At 49.9% G+C, this 12,643-nt stretch overlaps 1 protein-coding gene across 4 annotated transcripts in view; it reads left to right on the forward strand.

Moving 5' to 3' along the window:
- The window catches only part of FOXO3 (forkhead box O3), a 111,266-nt gene extending 98,911 nt beyond the window's left edge, over positions 1 to 12,355 (forward strand). For all 4 annotated transcript variants that reach the window (XM_084890537.1, XM_084890539.1, XM_084890538.1 and 1 more), the window contains one exon: positions 7,730 to 12,355. The gene's annotated coding sequence lies outside the window, so the exon portion shown is untranslated. The remainder of the gene's footprint in view (positions 1 to 7,729) is intronic.
- The last annotated feature ends 288 nt before the right edge of the window (positions 12,356 to 12,643 follow it).

The following is a 12,643-nucleotide window of genomic DNA, read 5'->3' on the forward strand; positions in this document are numbered from 1 at the left end:
ATTTATAAGTGGCTTTCTGGAAGGTCTCTTTTGGCCACTCATAGAGCTTATGTGGAGCATAAATAAATGGGGTGAAAAATCACCAGAATTACCACTAGAAATTCTTAAAAACTTTAAGCTCCCTTTAAATGCTTCTTTTTAGAGTGTTCATAATGCTCAATATTCAACATCTAATAAAGAATGTTTCAGAGCAGAGCCCCAGGGACAGTGAGCTGAAGTGGGTGGCTGGCTCATGTCCAGCTGTGATGAGCCTGCTCTAGAAATCAGACATAAACTAAAGCAAGCGTCCTGAGGGCTCTTTACAGAAACCAGTATCTGGAGTGAGTCTGACTCTGGCCTCTTAGTCTGACGGAGCTCCCGAAGTACGAGGGCCTATGTTTTTATTCCCCAAACAAAAACAGACCATGTGAGAATGGAATAGGACATTTGAAAGCAAGTTTGTCCCAGAAAACCAAGCATGTAAGATTACTGTGGGTCCTTTGCTTCAACCTTGCATGTAAGGCAGTCTTTTCCTCACTACCACCACTGCTCCACCTCTCCAACCAGGTCATGCATTTCTTAGGGGTAGGGAGAATGCCTATTTTATTTACCTCCATGCCCTGTGCCCAATGCACTGTAGGTGTTCAATAAATGAATTTCATTTAATGAATTCAGGCTTTTCTTTAGCACTTGGGACTAATATGAGGCCTCCCATTTTGCCAGGCAGCTCGTCCAACCTTAGAGCCCACTCCATGGCTGAGAAGAGCTTGATACATGACAAGGGCATACTTGTCATGTATGCCCTTGTCATGTATCATGCACATAAAAACTCCGTAAGAAGCAAGGGCAGAAAGGCCAAGAGTTCACAGTGATCAAGGGGGTGGTTGACCCTTTTTGGCAATGCTCCAGGGCAGGATTTCTTCAGGGGCTTCCTCTGGTTTGAAGGAAAAGGATTTGGTTCAAGACATCAGAGAAGCAAGACAAGCCTGTTCACGAAGCGCATCCCTCTGTGGCGAGCGCCTGTGCCCTTGGCTGCTGCTGTTTTCTTTCTTTCTCTTCCCACTAACAGATGTGGACCTTCCTCTGTAATTCTAGATATTCTGTTGTTTTAAGAACCTCTTTCTGTGTGTGCTGAAATCTATAACATTCGTGTATTAAAGGATGATGGTTACTTAGTCATGAAGGGCTCCGAGTTAATTCCAGGGTTCTGAAGGATAAAACTTTAATTGGCAGTCTTGGCTTGATTGAAGGTTTGCATATCAGTATGTCTTCTCCCTCCCCCTTCCTTTCCCTCCCATTTCTCTTTCCTTTTGTCTCTTTTTCTCTCTTGTGAAGAAGCTTGGAACATACTTCTTTTTTTTTTTTTAAGTAGTCATGTCTGTGTGGAGTGTTGGATTTGACTCCTTGGGGGAAATTAATGGCCAAGAAGAAGAGGTCAGAGGTCCTAAGGTTGAAATCCACGGGGCCTCCATTTATATCCATGCCTCTGTACTTCATTGGAACTTCCATTGGTCATTGGTGTGTCCAATTGATCAGAAAACAAGACAGCCCGGCATATCTGTAAGTAATCAGAAAGTTCTGGCTGGTAGACTTGTTCGAAGGTGACCCTTTTGCCTGCCTCTTGAGTGCCTCAAGCCAGAGCACTCCCCATCCAGCCCCACTCAATCCAGATTGCCCCGTGGCTGGGGCCTGGGGGCCTGGGAAAGGAGGCCCAGGCACTCAGCACCGCAGTGCTGTCAGGCTGAGCAGGGAGGTAAGGGTCACGCATGCCACACAGAATGCAGGTTTATCTCACTCCAGGAACCGGTGCTCCTGGCTAGACCTCTGGTAGCAGGATGGTTCTTGGTCTCTCTGCTGATCTTGATTTTCCCTTGAGTCACTCCTTTCAGCTCCTTCCTGGTTCCCGTCAGGAGGTCTTTTCACAAGGCCCAGGTAAGGGCCTCGGAGCCTGACCCCAGAGGCCTCGGCCGGCCAAGGTGTGGGGATGTTAGACTAGGGTTCATTGGCCGTGAGCCCAGAGAAGGTCCACATGCCCCTTCAAGGCATTTGCCTTAAAGATGGTTCTTTAAAAGGACATTGTAAGAAACTTCACATGCTGTTCTGTGTGGTTTGAAAATCTAAGAATCTTAAGGAAATAGGAGGCCTCTGCCATTTTGTTACTGATAGTAGATGGATCCATACATTTGTGCCATGTCAGTCACCGTACACAACGAATATTGGTTGGTGTGATCCCTGCCCCGGTATAATTTCAGGTGGGACGTTCCCTGCAGTGTCAGCCTCGTTGCAGGTCCCCCCTGCTCTAGCTGTGAAGGGTGAGGTCGGTGGCTTCTCTCCCGTGTTCCCTGTGCCCTGTCAGCACGGCGCCGAGGCGGGCAGGAGGGCACCACACTGGCTCGAGGTTTGGACGCGTCCTGGAAGCAAAGGCTCTGTAGAGGCCTGTCACCAGCCTTCACGGGCAGGCTCCCCCTGCCACCTCAAAAAAGCCCAGAAGTTACTGGGGGGTGGCAGAAGGCGTACCTACCTACACAAGACACGCTTTTCTGTACACAAACTAAGCTATATATGTGTGTATATATATGTATGTGTGTGTGTGTGTATATACACACACACACACACACACACATACACACACACACACACACACAGTGCATATAGATGAGTGTCTTCCCAGTATCTCCCTAAGGGCCCCCTTTGCCACAAGAAGCGTATTTTAAGCATCCCTGTAACATCCTCACCTTCCTCACGTGAGAGCATTTCCCTGCCCATCAGAAAACACCAGAGCCTATGGGCTGTGTTTCCTGGAAACGTGAGTTTCCCTTTTGGGAGGCGCCTCAACTGAATGCAGATCAGCCTCCAGCCTGGCCAGAGCTCCCGTACCTACCTGTTCTGCTTCCGTCATCGGCCTTTCCTGTCTAAACCGGCAAGTTGACAGCGCTTGCCAAAAAGTATTTCTCCGGAGCGGCCCCTCCCACGTCCCTTCTCTGGCCGTCACGGAGGGCGGCTCTGCTCGGCCAGCAGCACAGGCCAAGGCTGGGTTGTAACCCCCCAGGCCCTGTGCGTGGCCCCAGGCGCCTCCCTGGATCCTCTTTATCCCCCACTCCAACCTGGAAGACACTGAAAAATCACCAGATGAAGCCAGTGGTGTGTCCGTGCACACGCTGCCTGGAGCAGCTGCATGCTCTGCCTGTGAAGGTGACCTCCAAGGGAACTGCCTCCATTTGCGTGTTCCAAAAATACATGTGGCTGCCTAACCCAAGGACCCCCTACCCCCCCCCCCCCAAAAAAAAATGCTATTTTTTCCTAGGGTGACACCAGCTACAAAAATCCTTGGTGGGTGCTGGCAGGTGGCTGTGGCTCATTGTGAATGGGGTGACCCCTGGCTCCCTCGGGGGCAGCGCAGAGGGGGTGGCAGGCAGGCGTTGCTTCGATCTCGGGGGCAGAAACAGCCACACTCTGAAATGCAGCCCTGCTCTCTGAACTCTGCGTGAGGCTCCGCTGTCAGGCTGTGTGAGTGTCCATTCGTTTTCTTTTCTGTCCCGAACGCTCATATTTATAGTCCCCGGCTTGCCCCCGGGGTTGCCAGTTTGGCTTTAAATTATCCGTATGTTTCAAGAGTGAGGGAAAGGGTGTTTGATTTTATTTTCCGGGCAGACTTTCCTCCAGCACATTTTCGTTGTAGCAAGGAGAGCAGTCGATAACCTTCCTGGGCTTGTGGATGTCTCCTTTTTCCCCCGTCTGGGGACATATTTGGTATTGGGGTCCTGTTCTTTTCTTCTCTGCCGGGAAGATAAAAAAAAAAACACGACTGGAAAACCCAGATCTGCCGCCTGGGAGTCACTCTGTGGGAAGACGGCAGTAGGAACGTTGATGTTTTTATTCCCAGATGAAAGTTGATTGGTTTGTTATGTTTTGTGTCGAGTTTTTTGGGGGCGTTGCCCATTCTTGGAACACCATGTGATCTAGTGGTGCTAATTAGGCAGAAACTTGCCTTCCCTACAGATGCCAAGAGGATAGAGGGACTGACTCTCACCAGCGGCCAGATGACAGCGTCCATGGGCCTCCCCCTCGGCCTCCCCGTTGTGTTTTCCTTGCATCAACAGCCCAGTTTCAAACTTATTTATTGGGCAGGGAGGGAGAGAGGGGGATCTTCTCCTATTAATGAAAGTCACTGATGGGACAGCACATTTCCATATTTCTTGTTCGTTGGCCTGTTGCCTAGGAACTGTAAAGTGATAGCTGTAATTCCCTTCAGCTGTACGCTTTCTTTCCCTTACAAGTTTTGCCTCATCTGACGTGTTTTTAAACTTAGCAGAGCATTAGCCTCTCCACGCGAGCCTCACAGTGAACTACGACATCTCTCTTCAGGCACCGTAAGAACCGAGTGGGGTCTTCCCTGAAATCCGTGAGACGTGTACCTAACCCGAGAGTCATTAAATTCCCAGCTCCGCGGCTGAGCTCACTGCTCAGTGTGCTCCCTCGTTCCCTCAGTCCTTGGTGGAGTCAGATGCACATGCGGACATCGCCCCACCAGAGAGTGGCCGTGCATCCACGGCAGGTGGGGAGCTGCTCGCCTCTGGCTGTTTTCGGTCATCCGGCCTTCCTCACGAAGGCTGGTTCTGGTTTTCCTCTCGGAAGGATGCTGATGTACCTGTTCAGCACTCACCTGGTTCCTTGCTGTTTTCACACTATTTTACGATTTGTTTGCCTCCCCTGGCAGGGAAAACGGGTCGCCTCTCTGTTGTGTGGAGTGGGAGTTTTTGTACAAAAGTTGTTTGAGAGCGGCCTCTACGCCTGGGCCTGGGCCTGGGCCTCTCTGGCTTACTCTCCAGGCGCAGGTAGTTTCTGCACCAGGTGGGAGGCGCACCTGTGAGACGGGGTGAGGGAGTTCCCCCAGCACCTAGCGCCATTTAGGAAGAAGGGAAGGTGAGACCCACCCATCTCCTTTTTAATGTTGTTTCCTGAAGATTCTGGGCCTTTGATGAAGGAATAGGCATTTGGCCTCAGGGTGGTTGTTGGTTGTGCCCAGGTGGCCCTCCTGCCCAGGTTTCAGGGCAGATGCCTGTTCTGCCCAGAACGATGCCCTATTGGGGCCCTTCACCTCCTTCCTTCCTGTGCTGAGCCAACATCAGAGCAAGCTGTGTGCTTGGCCTGTGTACGTGTGGAAGAAATGTGTCACCATCCCAGCTGGATAATTAACACCAAAGGGAACCGGGGGATGGGGTCTGAATTAGGTGACACTTCAAAGCTCCTCCCTTGGTAGTTCAGGGTGGAGAGTTGGGGACCAAAGTCCCCTGATGACTAATTGCACAGTGATGTTAGGTTGTGGTTTATTAAGTGTTATTGTGAAGGAGAAAACCAAATCCCGTCTAAAGAGCCCTACTCACACCCGCGTTTGTTCATGCCTCAGGGGTCCAGGGTGGAGGCGCTGTAATCGCACCAGCTCTTGAAGGCTCAGTTCCTCACAGACACAGATCTGGTGTCTCGTTTAGCCTTTCCCCTCAGAAATCAACAGGCCATTATTCTGTAGTCCAGGGTAAATTGTCTCCTACCCTAACAAAGCAAGGAATAGCTCCAGAAAAGCCGTCGGCTGGGGAAACCAAGTGCTGTGGGTGGGGGAAGACAGGCCTTCTTTCCTGCTTTTGTGTCTGCCGCCGGTAAAGCAACCTCAGTCCTTGTCTTTGGGGCTGTGACCCGGGGAGCTGTGACCAAGGGTGTGTAACATTACACACACCAAGCCCGGCTATCGTTTGGCACATCCGTAGTGAACGGTCAGGCTGCCAACTGGTGCAGTCACAGAAGAGATGAAGTCACAAGTGCACTTGTGAAAACTCCGAATGAGCTCACGATGGTATCTCTGAGGAGGGGGAGCAGATGTCCGTGTGTGTGATCGGGCTTATCGATGCATTTTTCATTACTGGCTCACCTTATCCGGGGAGCAGATCTGGAGTTCATGTTGCTTTGCTACCATTTTTCTCTCCGTTTTTTGGCCTGGAGCCATTTTTTTTACTGTCTCCATAAACAAACAGTTTTACGTCTAGAGACCTATCATGTCAGATGCTGTGGCTACATCTCTATACAGTTGACCCTTGAACACCATGGGCTTGTACTGCATGGACCCAGTTATACGTGGATTTTTTTCAGTAAATATATTGGGAAAATGTTTGTGGAGATTTGCCGCAATTTGAAAATACTTGCAGATGAACCACATAGCTTAGGAATGTAAAAATAAATTTTTGAAGGCATGTCACAAATGCATAAAATACATATATGTACATATTTTCTCTTATGATTTTCCTAACTTTTTTTCTCTAGCTGACTTTATTGTAAGAATACAGCATATTAATACATATAACTTACAAGTTATGTGTTAATCAACTATTTATGTTACTGGCTATTAGTTATTTTGGGGAGTCAAAGGTCTCCCAAAGGTATATATATGATTTCAGGGAGGGAGGGAGGGAGAGAGAGAGGGAGATAGAAATATCAATGATGAGAGAGAATCGACAATTGGCTGCCTCCTGCACACCTCACACTGGCAGGGATAGAGCCGCAACCTGGGCATGTGCCCTTGACGGGAATCGAACCTAGGACTCTTCAGTCTGCAGGCTGACGCTCTGTCCACTGAGCCAAACCGTCTAGGGCCTAGCTGGATTTTTTACTGCATTGGGAGCTTGGCGCCCAAAATCCCACATTGTTCAGGGATCAGCTATACTTTATAAAATACCCTTTCACTTTTCCAGGCTCCGTGGTCGCAATGAAATCTGATAAGACTTGTGTAAATTAGATCCTCTGAGAGGACCTCTTTTGTGCTTTACCACTGAATACTGTTAGAGACAAAATAATAATGTTAATCGTTAAAGGGATGTTTTATGAGAGGTGATTTTTTTGTCATATGTGTATGATGTATTTTTCCCCCTCTGTAGTTTTTTTTTTAATTGGGGTGGGTTTTCTTTAGAGAGAGGAAGGGATAGAGAAAAACATCACGGATCGGCTGCCTCCTGCACATCGCCCCACCAGGGATTGAGCCCTTAACCCTGGCATGTGCCCTGACTGGGAATCGAACTGGTGACCTCTCAGTTCATGGGTTGACACTCAACCACTGGCTCAACTGCCTCAGTAGATTTTTAATATAAAAACCAAATTCCTAAGACAGCCCACCTACTCCTTTTTTAATAGGGGAGTCAAGATGACTCCCGCCCAGCAGTGTAGACTTATTTAAGCTTTTGTGGAAAGTGACCTTTCCTCCCCTGGTTTGGGGGCATTCCTGGAAGGGTGGTAAGCAGAGTCCTCAGCGCCAGTGGGAGAGACCCAGAAGAGCATAGCTGGTCCGCTTAGGGTGACCCCCACCCTGGGCTTAGCATAAAAGTCCTGTCTCCCAGGGAATCCCGGGCCCAGAACACTAGAGCAACATCCCAGCTGCACCCCCGACGTCCCTAACGTCAAAACACCCCTACATTCTCGTCTTTGTCAACCTCCCAAGTGAACGACCCCACATCTCCTTTGAGCTTTGGCAAACTCGAGAACGTTTTGTAACCAAGCAAAGAAATAGGCAAATTGACATCCCCATGCTTCGTCCTCGGGGTCTGAGGCCTTCGAAGCTGGTGTAACCTCGAACAGCTTCACTGAGCGTGCCCTGGGCTCGGAGGCGGGCGGGACCTGGGAGGCCGATGGCCGGTGACCGCGAGGTGCCTGCCCCTCTCGCCGTCTGGACGTCTCTAATCATCTCTGGTTTTCTTTCTTCCTCCTCCAGACCCTCAAACTGACACAAGACCTACAGAGAAAACCCTTTGCCAAATCTGCTCTCAGCAATGGACAGTGACACCGTTTACAGCTTACCCCTTTGTGAGCCCCACGCCATCCTCCCGGCCCAGCAGAGACTGTTAATGCCCCCCCCCCCTCCCGCCCTGGATGAAGCACTCGCCCTGGAACAGAACTCTCTCCACAAAGTATGCACATCTTCCTCGTACCTGACGATGCGCCGCCCGCCTGCCCGCCCTCGCAGGACAGCCCCCGCCAGCCCCGCCGCCTCGGCCAGAGCGCACGCACCAGGAGCCCCCGGGGGCGATTCTGTGGTGTTTTCCTATCACGATGGTGTATGGGATGTTTTTAAGTGTTGTTGTGTGTTTGTTTTCCTTTGGCTTTCTGAGTTTTCTCACTTGCATTAACTTGCGGTATTTTTTTCTGTTAAAATGTTAACCATTCTTCCGTAGGCAAATGTAAAAACAGAAGGGAAAAATGTACCACCCGTTCCCATTCTAGCTTTGGGCAGCACGAGCGTCTGTGCCTGTGGAACTCCATAAACGAACAAATTACATAAGCGCGAGGGGGATGTTCTTTCTTCTTTTGTCTGGTAGAAAAGGATCCTTTTCTAAAAACCGAACAATGGCACAACTGTTCGCTGCGCGCACCCATCCAGGACCGAGCCCTGCGGAGGGAAAGCCAGCGGACCAGGCCACCAGCCCCGTGTGCTTCGGTTCCGAGTCAGGGCAGTCGGGGGACGCGACCCCAGCACCTGGGCTGCAGGGGCCACGTCAGGGTTTGTGGTCCCCTGTCAGTATCGTGACCTAATGCAGTGAACAATGATGTTGGTTAGGAAATAGGGTTTTTTCAAGAAAGAAATCAGCTCGGCTGTCCACTAATTGCCAAATGCCATGAAAGGATTTAGTTATAAGGAGAAAAGAAAAGAAAAAAAAAAAAGGAGTCCTGTTTTGCTTTGCAGAAGAAATGAACTCGCAGGGGAGCATCAAGCCGACAGAGACACATGGGTGAACAGTCCAAACCCGAGTCAGGACAGACCTAGCACACACCCTCGGTAATCTCCAGCCTTGTTCTGTGTCATCTGATCTACTAGATGTGTATGAGTGAGAGGCAATAGCATACAAACTGGTTTTTTCCCTCCATATTATTCCTAGATGGTAATTGTCCAAGTGACACAATGGACATACAAGGTAGGGCAGTTTTGATTTAATCCCCCCCCCTACTTTCCTGCTTCTATGGATTTCATTGCGTTTTGTTTTCAGAAAAGTTACGGTGCTGTATAGGTGCTTTCTGTTTAACCAGGAACGTGTGACTATACTGCTTAACCTTCTTTGGTAGACACAGACTAGTTTGGGAACACCTTTGGTACACAAGAAACTGGTGTAACGCTCTCATTTAGCACAGCACACGCATACTTCTCCAAAGTGATATAAGAAGACTCTTTTCTTTGCATAAAATGCACTAGGCATATAAGTGTATAAATACATTTTATCATGTACAGTACAGAAATGGAGCATTCTGCATGGACGTTAGGAATACAGGCTAGTATTTCAGCACAGACCTCCCCGCATGCGTTCTCGCCGACGCTCACACCGTGCAGTGGGCACCGACTCCCCTCCACCCACACGGACGTGCCGCCCGACCCCCTGCACCCACCACCGGCTGCCAGGGGCCCCCCCCTCGTGCACCTTCGCTCTGTAGTTCCTCTGGGGGTGATGGTGGTGGCGATAACGGCTCCTCGCGGAATGGAAGTTCCATTTGGTGTTGTCATGCGTCTCTCCCACCTCGCTTGGGTTGTCGTCACGCTTGAACGATGGCCCTGTTGATTTCGCCCTGCCTTTTACTGGATCTGTACATGGTAGTGCCGTTGTGGTTATAGCAGACCGGTAGCCATATCGCTTTTTCTAAACCGCTACACGTTTATAATCTTCATTTTAAAAGTATGTATAGTTTTTAGAAAATGTATTCTATTCACGTGGTCTGCCTGTCAGTGAGGCAGACTTTTGCTTACTATATTCCTTTATAGAACGCTAGCCGCTTCCTTGGTTCTTTGGTCGTCTGCTGTGCACAAGAACTGTCCGGAGTCAGCGAGAGAGGGCTGCCTCCCTGGGTCCCTCGGCAGTGCTGCCTGGGGCGGAGTGTAGCTCAGAGACAGTGGCAGCAGCCGGTGGGGGGAGGCATGGAGGGGTGTTGTATACAAGGGAGAATCCAAAGTGCTTCCAACACGAGAGCCCTGAGAATCTCTCCTCTGAGTTCAGAGAAACAAGCAAACTAACCAAACAGCTATTTGCCTTTGCAGTTTTACAAACCCTGGGAGCTACGTTGGGAGCAAGCAAGGCAACCCTCAAATGCGTTGTGACTTTAAATGTTGCATTCCTTTCAGACATGTGACATCTCCTTTATTCTCTTGTCCCCCAGTTTTGTTGGGTTTCAGGCAGAATGTCTCCCAGAGCACCCCAGAATGAGATTATAATTTAAACCAGACGGGGGAGGGACAGAGCGGTCCGAGAGCAGGGCAGCCGCAGAGCAGAGCAGGAAAACGGAGGGGAAGGGGTGCCTGGATTTTTGTTGTTGTTGTTACCGCATCTACATGTAGAGAGTTGTGGAGAGCTGTCAGGGTAAAGTCAAGTGCCAGCATCAGTCCCAGGAGAAGGTCAGATGGGATAATTAGGCCCATCCAGGATCCAAGCAGCCCACGTGCAGCTGGCCACCCGTCCGGAGGCCAGCCTCCCCCAGGCCAGCGGGTGCTAACGTGGTCAGACCGGGCAGAGGTCCCACACCAGCCCTCTGTCTCTCACTGATACATCCAGACCTGCTTTCAGGAAGGACCACCTGCTGGCCATCATGTGGGGTTCTGAGTGCCCTGGGCCCCTCACCTCGGAGCACCTCAGAGGAACGCTCAGTGGCCTCCAGGGCCGGCTGCTGTCATGGCTGCATCCTGGTGAGAGCGCGCCGAGGCCACCCTCGGCCTCCAAATCAGCTGCTCCGGGAGGCCTTCCCCTTCCTGATGGGAAAGTAGAAGAGTGACTGATGTAGAAAGCATGACATGTGTCCTGTGGCTCTGCTGTTCTCCTCAGGACTCCAGAGCCTTTTACCAAAGCCGGAGAAGAGCTTTCTCACAAGCTTTCACCGCCCCGGAGTGGGGACCGAGTGCCGGTGCCGGGTGCCCCGCCCACTGTGAATGTTACCCCTCGCGCATCCTCTGCCGTGGTTGCTAAAGCACACTTCCTGCCCGCGGGAGTGTTGTGCAGGCACGTGTGGCACAAGGAGGACTTTGTGCATGTGGTGTTGAGTTTTGACATTACATGTGTGTCACTTCCCCTCCCTGAGCTCACTGCCCAGGACAGACAATGCCCAGTCTCAGGTATCCTTTCAGGAGGCTTCCAAACCTGGCCACGAGGGTAGGCACAGACTTCACCACCTCGTGAACCCCTCCCCACGTAAAGAAGGAGGAACATTCGGATCTTAGGATTGTCAGAAGAAACGCGGTCACATAGCCAGCTCTGTTTCCAGCACGGACGCCACGGCCGGGGAGGGAAGCTAAAAAGGTTGCCCTTTCTCTCCGAATGCAGAACAAAACCCTGGCAGCTCTGACCTCTGGTTTCCCGTTTCCTGCTGTATTTGAGGAACATGGTATGATTAGGCATTGTGGTGTTTTTTACTATTATTAAGAGAAGCAATTAAAAAAAAAGAAATGCAATCACTGGCGAAGAGGTACGAAAAAGCCAGCCTCTCGTGGCGGCAGGCAAAGCGAAGGCCTTGTGAGGTCGTGCCTGTCCAGTGAGGTCTGAGAGCAGATGCCCAGGGAATTGAAGAATCTATTATTTTTTATCTAAATCTTTAGTGGGTAACGTTTTATGCAGTTGTAATGAATGAAGTACTTTTCCTCTTGTCTAATTTTGTATGTATTTTCCTTTGGGGAATGGTAGGTGACAAGGCCTCTGCCACACTCCAGAAGTACACGTGCGGCTGCTTTTAAAAATCGTGTGTCTGGTCACCGATTTCTCCAAAAGTATCTCATTGCCTGGCAATCAGTCTTCTCTGGTGTACTTGTCCTAGCACATGATGTACACGGGAGATGTAAACAGGTGTGAAGGAGGACCAGAAAATTTAGTTAATATTTTTTAAAAATGTATTGTGCGTTTTTTGGCTTCACATGTTGAACTTTTTTTAAGAAAAAAAAAAAGTTGCATGAATGGGAAAAAAAAATCTGTATACAGTATCTGTAAAACTGTCTTATCTGTTCCAATTTCTTGCTCATACCACATACAACTAGACTTCATTATGGCCTGTGGCCACGTTCAAAACCCAGAGAGGCACGCAGTCAGTACTTCGGTTTGAAGCACCTCGTCCTCTCTTCCAAAGCAAGCACTATGCCGCTGCATCTTACTGAGGATTTTGTCTAGCCATATGTTGCCGTGAATTAACTCTGCCATCTTTCTTTTCAAGAATCAGAGCCAGTTTGATTTGGGAACCTGCCCCTTTCCAAATGAAATAGAGACACAGTCCTTGCTTTCCTTGGCATTTGTACATATACCCTGTGTGTTCCATTTAAAACCATAATCTAGTTTGTAAAGGAGATGTTGACGCATGTAAATAAAGCATCGATGACACTTTACCTTGCTCCAAGAAGTCTTTTGTTCCCTCTCCCCCTTTCTCTAACTCCAGTAGTGAAATAGCCGGATTTTGTCTCACAGTCCTCCCGAGCCTGGGGGGACCTCACAGGCTGGGAGAGGCACAAAGCCACCTGCCGCTATCCTGAGATCGACCCAGTGAGTCCAGCAGACCTTTTCTCTGGCCCACTTCTGACCTCCACAGACAACCAGGCGGTTCAATAAGAGCAGATCGGTGGCCTTGTTCCTGGTGGCGGTGGCCATTGTGGCCGTGCACTGAGTCATGTTGCCTG

The sequence above is a fragment of the Pipistrellus hanaki genome, assembly GCF_964339955.1.
Source record: "Pipistrellus hanaki genome assembly, chromosome: 7".
NCBI classification, from domain to species: domain Eukaryota; kingdom Metazoa; phylum Chordata; class Mammalia; order Chiroptera; family Vespertilionidae; genus Pipistrellus; species Pipistrellus hanaki.